A 7539-nucleotide genomic window follows, 5' to 3' on the forward strand; every position below is an offset into this window, starting at 1 on the left:
AAGTGGCGCTGGGGCAGGTTTTCTCCGAGTACTTCGGTTTACCCTGCCAATCTTCATTCCACCAATTGCTCCACAATCACCTTCACCTATCACCTGGGGCTGGTACATTAGGCCAGAAGTGGCCGCAGTACAAGGGACTTAGTCCCACCCCACTAGCAATAAAAAGAAGAAGGGGCACCATGAATTGTAGCTAAGGAAGTGTAGTGCGGTGTTAGGTCTGCGATCCCCTGGGGTTGGGGTAACGTACTGACAATTTGACAACCATGTGTCAGTGTGTTTGGAGTGAGAAATAATTATATAGAAAGTCTTATTCTGGTACCGTTTCCTGAGCGAATGTCCTGTAGTTACAGTACGGTGTTGGCATCCACCGAAACTACATAAATTAACGTCCACCCCTAGCCGCCTCATAGCTCAGGCGGTTAGATGCCGCCTTCCCACTTCGGCGGCCAGGGTTCGAGCCAAGGTCAGGCCATGTGGGGTTTGTGGTGGACAAAGTGTCATTTGGGGAATGTTTTCTTCGGTTACTTCCGTTTCCCCTGCCAATTCTCATTCCACCAAATTCTCCACATCATCATCTAATATCCGGGGCTGGTGCAGTAGGCCAGTTAGTGGCCGACGTAGCAAGTGGACTCAGTCTCACCGCACGACAAGAAATAAAAAAGAAACTAAAAAAGTCCAACACTTCTACCCTCGTACCCAAAGGCGTAACAAACACGTGACTTCATATGAAAATACAGTTAATACCCTTAAAATCATGTAAACTTAAAATGCAAGGCTGCGAGTCATGTGGCATGACTAGTCGAATAATTTTTTTGCAAGGAAGAAGGGTGCACAGACGGGGCTTTTGAGTGGCACTAGTTTTATTTATTTTTTTTAGTTTCTTGGGATGGGGTGAGACTGAGTCCACTGGTACGTCGGCCACTAATTGGTCTAGTATACCAGCCCAGGATTATAGATGATGATGAATGTGAGGCATTCGGTGGAATGAGAATTGGCAGGGGAAACCGAATTACTCGAAGAAAACCTGCCCCAGTGCCGCTTCGTCCACCACAAATCCCACATGGTCTGACCTGGGCTCGAACCCTGGCCGCCGAAGTGGGAAGGCGGCATCTAACCGTCTGAGCGGTGCCATGAGGTAGGGAGAACAGCCAGTCGAATGTTCGTCCTTTGGGGCTCCGCACGAAAGCCTTCTGCAGGGGTGTGCACACAAGTGTGAACGTTTGTATACCTCAAGAGTTAACTCTTGTGGGATGTGACACAGCATAACAAGGGCACTCTTCCTGGCCACTACTGTGAGAACCTGAACCCTTTGAGGTGCTCCACTGCCCTTCATGTGTCTACCTTGTTTCGTCGTTGTGAGCGTATCTCGTAAGAGAGCAGTTCAGGTACACGGCCTACGTGCGTCGTAAGAGAATAACTTGTAATTACGTTTCTAAGATTAAAAATAATTACATCTTTTCTTGAAGGTCACGTTCTCCTGTGTTGTGACACCATGTAGTCTGGTAGATGTTCACGGACGTTTCGGAAGAACGTATTACCTCCATCTTCAGGGTCGAAGTTTATAGTATGGCACTGGCCCATTTATGTGTGCGGGTTGCAAGGAAGATTGTCAGGCAGACGCGTGGGAGAGGGGTTAGAAAATGGAGTCAGTGTCAGAGTTACTTTACGACCGGCGGCTTACTTCCAATCATTTCGTCTTGGCGCCAAGCCCCTTGAGGTTCACGACCAGTGATGGGTCAGCCTGTCTTCAGATTTTAGTTATTGTTAAACAGTTACGGGTTTGTAGATTCTAAAGGATTCTGACGATGGTGTGTCAGAATTACTGGGTTTCTGGACCTTGTCCATCGTTCGGTATTCTAGAAACTAGAAAACAACGTTTCGGAAACTGGATCTGTTTCCATCATTAGGTGAAGGGGGAGACACCTACTCTTTTGGGTAACTTAGAACGAGCTAACCCAACTGACTAGTTGTCTCCCTCCGTTCGCTTGAGGATGGAAACAGAGCCAGTTTCCGAAACGTTGTTTTCTTGTTTCTAGAGTACCGGACGATGGACAAAGTCCAAAACCCCAGTACTTCTGAGTTACGGATTTGTCGATACGGGGCGTTCTCTCTAACGAGAGAACGTGCCTGTCATAGGTCCTTGTGAAACACCCTCTCTGACTAGATGAAGGAAATGGAGCACGACACAAGCAAATGCGGAAATAGAAAGCGACCCGGCCAATGGAGACGGCGGAAAGGGAAATAGGAAGCGACCCGGCCAATGGGGATGGCGAAAAGGGAAATATGAAGCGACCCGACCAGTGGGGATGGCGAAAATGAAATAGGAAGCGACCCGGCCAATGGGGATAGCGGAAAGGAAATAGGAAGCGANCCCGGCCAATGGAGACGGCGGAAAGGGGAATAGGAAGCCACCCGACCAATGGAGACGGCGAAAAGGGGAATAGGAAGCGACCCGGCCAATGGAGATGGCGGAAAGGAAATAGGAAGCGACCCGGCCAATGGGGATAGCGGAAAGGAAATAGGAAGCGACCCGGCCAATGGAGACGGCGGAAAGGGAAATAGGAAGCGACCCGGCCATTAGAGACGGCGGAAAAGGAAATAGGAAGCCACCCGGCCAATGGAGACGGCGGAAAGGAAATAGGAAGCGACCCGGCCATTAGAGACGGCGGAAAAGGAAATAGGAAGCCACCCGGCCAATGGAGACGGCGGAAAGGAAATAGGAAGCGACCCGGCCAATGGGGACAGCGGAAAGGAAATAGGAAGCGACCCGACCAGTGGGGACGGCGAAAATGAAATAGGAAGCGACACGGCCAATGGAGACGGCGGAAAGGAAATAGGAAGCGACCCGACCAGTGGGGATGGCGAAAATGAAATAGGAAGCGACACGGCCAATGGAGACGGCGGAAAGGAAATAGGAAGCGACCCGGCCAATGGAGACGCGGAATGGAAGTGCAGCGCTACCCGGACCAGTGGGGACCGGCGGGCAGGTTTTCGCCCCCTCTCTACATGGAATGAGTGCCTTTACGACAGTTAATTTCATCTCGTCTGTTTTATATTGCAATATTTTTGCGGTTTTTTATGTCGCTGTCAGTACTTCGAGCATATAATGTTGATGCGTACGATGAGGGATGAAACCTGGAGGGTTTTGAATGGGAACTGTAGTGGCTTACTCCAGGTACTCTTCTGGTATTTTCCGGGATGGGACTGAGGAAGAACAACATCAGTCGCGAAAGTTGTTGTTCCTGTCCAGATTCGAACTGAGCACCTGCCTAATACGAATCTACAGCTTTACCAACCAGCTCGGTATACCTTTACTTATGTGTCTATTTACATGCCAATAGTCTGTGAGCGTTAGGTACGTGCTAAATGTCCATCCACTTACATGGGCGGATGCGCAGCGGGAGAGCAGTGACTAGAACAGCAGTTTTCACTCAGTGAAATTTAATTCTTATGAATTACTAAACTCGTCGCTGTTTATGTCACGGCCCCCTGCTCTTACGACACGTGTGGGGGTGCGATACCTCCGCAGAAATAGTTACAACACTGTAACAAGCAGAGAGAAAAGTGAATGTTTATTCTGCGTCCATCAACGGTCTGAAAACCTCGCTGAACTTCTCGTGCCGTCACTTGGCCCCCATTTCGGACGTCCATTTTTTCTCTCCCATTCACGTGTGTATCACGGTTTTACTTCATATCGTGCATTGCTTTCTGCATGGCGTGACTTGTGTGCTTACTAACCATTGAAAATCCTCCTCAGTACACTCAGTACACACCTCCAGCTGCACGAGGATCACAGGTTTCTAGTTTAAGACCTGAGGGGTCATTCGCTCAACTGTTATGACTTCTGTTGCTTAGAGCACAACCTTGTTGAAGAATAATGCGATCAGTAACCGTCCAGTAGGTTTACATAGGCCTTCTCATTGCATTCTGGATTCTATAAATGTATAGGTTCCTTTCCTGGCCTTTGTGGTATGCATTGTCTAAAACATCTTTGGTATTGTGTCATTTTAACTTACTGTTCCCTACCTCTGGGTTCCCGAACTGTCCCGGACCTCAGCTACCAGCTTCTCACTTCTCACAACCGAATTACTAGTCCTCGTTAAATAGCCCCGGCACGGATAACAAAGAAAACATCTTTTACATCATTGCGTATTCTCTCGTTTCCAGGAAAACTTATCCACAGAACTGTTCCCTAGAAACAGCCGTTATACTCTTGCCTGTTTATACAGCTGTTACTTTCCATTGGATCTACATGTCGAAGTACAGGGTTAGCCTAAAAGAAATAGACACATTCAAAGTTATACAGAAAGAAGAGTTTTAATAGCATGGCCGAGATACTTACATTGCAGTTTACATGGGTAAGTTACAAGTGTTCTATATGTGACCCCTTTGTAACACGACAGATATCAATGCCAGCCACTCATGTAGCATGTCTAGGTAGGTTATTCCACGCACTGTTTTTTCCTGGAAGAATAATGGTCCATACCATAGGGTCACATATAGAACACTTGTAACTTACCCATGTAAACTTCATGACGTACTTTTCAAAAAATGTATCTCGGCCATGCTATTAAAACGCTTCTTTCTGTAAAACTTTGAAAATGTCTATTTCTTTAGGCTAACCCTGTATAGTGAAAATAGGACGAAAACCAAAATCATCATAACGGATACCTGGTTTAGCCCACAAGACTTCTCCTCCATAAGTTCAAGTATTAAGTTTATGCCGTACTGCCAGAGATGTAGACAAGATAGTGATGGACCAGATTTGGAACAATTTTCGTACGTGTTTCAGAGGAAGCATATTCTCGCCCTTGAACATAAATTAGTCACGTTGATAGTTTCTGTCATGATTTCTGTGTTTCAGAATAAATTATACACAATTAAAATGTTGTAGGACAGTTATGTCACCAATGTTTTGGACAGCAGAGAAATATGGACTGTGACAGCTAGGGGCACGAACAGCTTCAGGGGGGCACAATTGAAAATTTTGAGGTCGATTGCTGGAGGAGCAGGAATACATAAAGGATAATGGAAGTATACATCGTAGATCCACCTAGGCCCTGGATAGAGTGGAGTGGCCACCTTCACGCCCCATCGGCCCTACCCCCGCTGAAGCAGCCCCCGGTAGCCGACGAAAGAGAACTTGAACAGATTCACGTGACTGTGTAGCCTGGAGCTAGAATCATAAGGCGAAGGGGAACAAAATTATCTGGTCACTTAACGTCATGGTTCATGTCCTAAACTTCTTTCAGTTCGATCGTTGGCCTTCAGTACTGCTCAGTTTCCTATACCACCGCAGTTTTCTTTTCCTTTCTGGCATATCCACTCTCTCGCTCCTTATTTATACTGTGTTGCCTGAAACCGAAGTCCTTATGCATCTAAGGCTCATAGGATCTTGACTAGGATTTAGGCTCCTCCCTCCCCGAGTGTGCCCCCTACTTTCTACGAGGCACGCCATCTTCTTGCACAGATCTGAAATCCATAACTCAATCCTTCTCTTTGTCTAGTGACCAACTCATACACGAGACAGGGGTGAGAGAGATCTAGTGGGATTCTAGGTACAGTGTGTGACATAACTTTGTGAACTCACTGCACTCTCGGCAGATGAGGGCAAGTGGGGTAAGTGCATGAGAGGAAGTTGAAAGACTTGCAGTGACCCCTAAGAGACAAGGCATTACTTGTCAAATGAAACTAAATAACACATAGAAATGAAGTTAAGAATTTCTTGGAGGTATAGCTCCATTCTCACATGTCTTCTTGTCCAGCCAATGAATTTATTTATTTATACACCTAGTTATTTGGGGGTACGCGATAACATAATTGGTTGAGGCACTATGCCAGAAACCGGAAATTCGCGGGCTCGATTCCCAATGACGTCATTGGATTTTCCAATTGAACTAATCCTTCCAGTCCACATTGGCCCTAAAGTTAACTCAGCGTCTAATAGAAATGAGTACCAGGAATTTTCCTTGGCATAAAGGTGGCCGGCGCGTAAGGCTGACGACCTCACCGCCATCTGTGAGCCGAATGTCTAAAAAATGTCGGAGCCTCGACGCCTCACATCCCTGTTGGTCTCCAAGGCCTGTAAGGGGGTAGATTTACCTTCTCATACACCTAATTATTTAGTTTTCCCTGTCTAACGACGCTATGAGCACTTGAGGGCGTCTCTGTAATTGCGATACGATAAGGCAGCCCGTCGTTGGTATTGAATTAGTTTGTTTTGAAACGTGAAATCTTTCCTGAATGCATGAGTACTTTTCTTTACTCCCAGACGAAATAGCGGACAACTACAATACAAGCCTCTAGTCAGTTTATATGAACTTGAGCAATTCATCATCACTCGTCCATCCATCACTGCCTCCGCTACATCCACTGCGCAGACAGGATGCTTTGCTGGGGCACAGGAACTGAATATCTTACGAGGCCTCAGAAGATATCCGAAGAAAATCATTTGACTGAATCCCAAGGCTGAATATGCTGACAGTGGTATATCGTATGTCCCCCGTGTGATGAGAACTGTATTTTGAATATTCTTGCAAAGTTTATTTCAGCAGGAACTGAGGTTAATTCTTTTTTTTTCCTGAAAATTGTAATCAAAGTCCAAACGAAATGACTTTATATACCGATTTTAGTCATTCACGGCTGTTACTTGTTGCTGCTGATTCTTCACTTGAGTCTTTATATCATGTAAGTATGGTGTTGCAGAGATTTCGGAGGCACATGCTGCCTCCATCTTCAGGATCGCAGTCTGTAGGTTACGCGAGCTTCCACATATTTATATTGTTTTTAAAATAAAAGATAAAAATATTATTAAAATGTATCTGAAAGATATATGATCGAGAGGAGGGGTTTGGACTTGATTATACTGGCTTAAAATAGGGACCAATGGCGAGCTGTTGTGAACACGGTAATGAAACTTCGATATCCATAAAATTCTGGAAATTCTGGAGTGGCTTAGAGACTGTTGGCTTGTCAAGAAGGACTCATCTCCATGAAGTTAATAAGTAAGTTAGTTATTAAGATGAATATATTAAGCTTTCGCGTGAAGCTGATCACCTACATCAATTTTTGTAGTTGCGAATGTGTGAAACTTAATCTCCACTTATACTTATTTCGACATAACGTAATGCATGAGCAGGTGATAATTTTACTTTGATTTTGCTTTTAGAACTACTTATTCTTGGATAAATTACATTTACATAATATTTCCATCAATCGTAAAAATTAAGCCACTGGACTCGAGTGATAACAATTAAGTCGGCTATATCAGCGCTGCCGGTCACGGTAGCCGAGCGGTCTAAGACATGTACTGTCTTCGCTCGCTTGGAAACCGGGATCGTGGATTCGAATCCCACTCAGGGCATGAATGTTTAGTTTGTGTGTATGCGTTTTTCTGTGTTTGTGTACAGGTAGAGGCCTTGCGACGAGCTGATCACCCGCCCAAGGAGTCCTACCGAATGTGTAAGATCTAGAAAAACCGAAGTGAACGGAGAAGTTCATGGAGGTAGGCCTAGGCCCACTGGGGCTGTAGTGCCAAGG

The sequence above is a fragment of the Cryptotermes secundus genome, unplaced genomic scaffold, assembly GCF_002891405.2.
Source record: "Cryptotermes secundus unplaced genomic scaffold, Csec_1.0 scaffold307, whole genome shotgun sequence".
Taxonomy (NCBI): Eukaryota; Metazoa; Arthropoda; class Insecta; order Blattodea; family Kalotermitidae; genus Cryptotermes; species Cryptotermes secundus.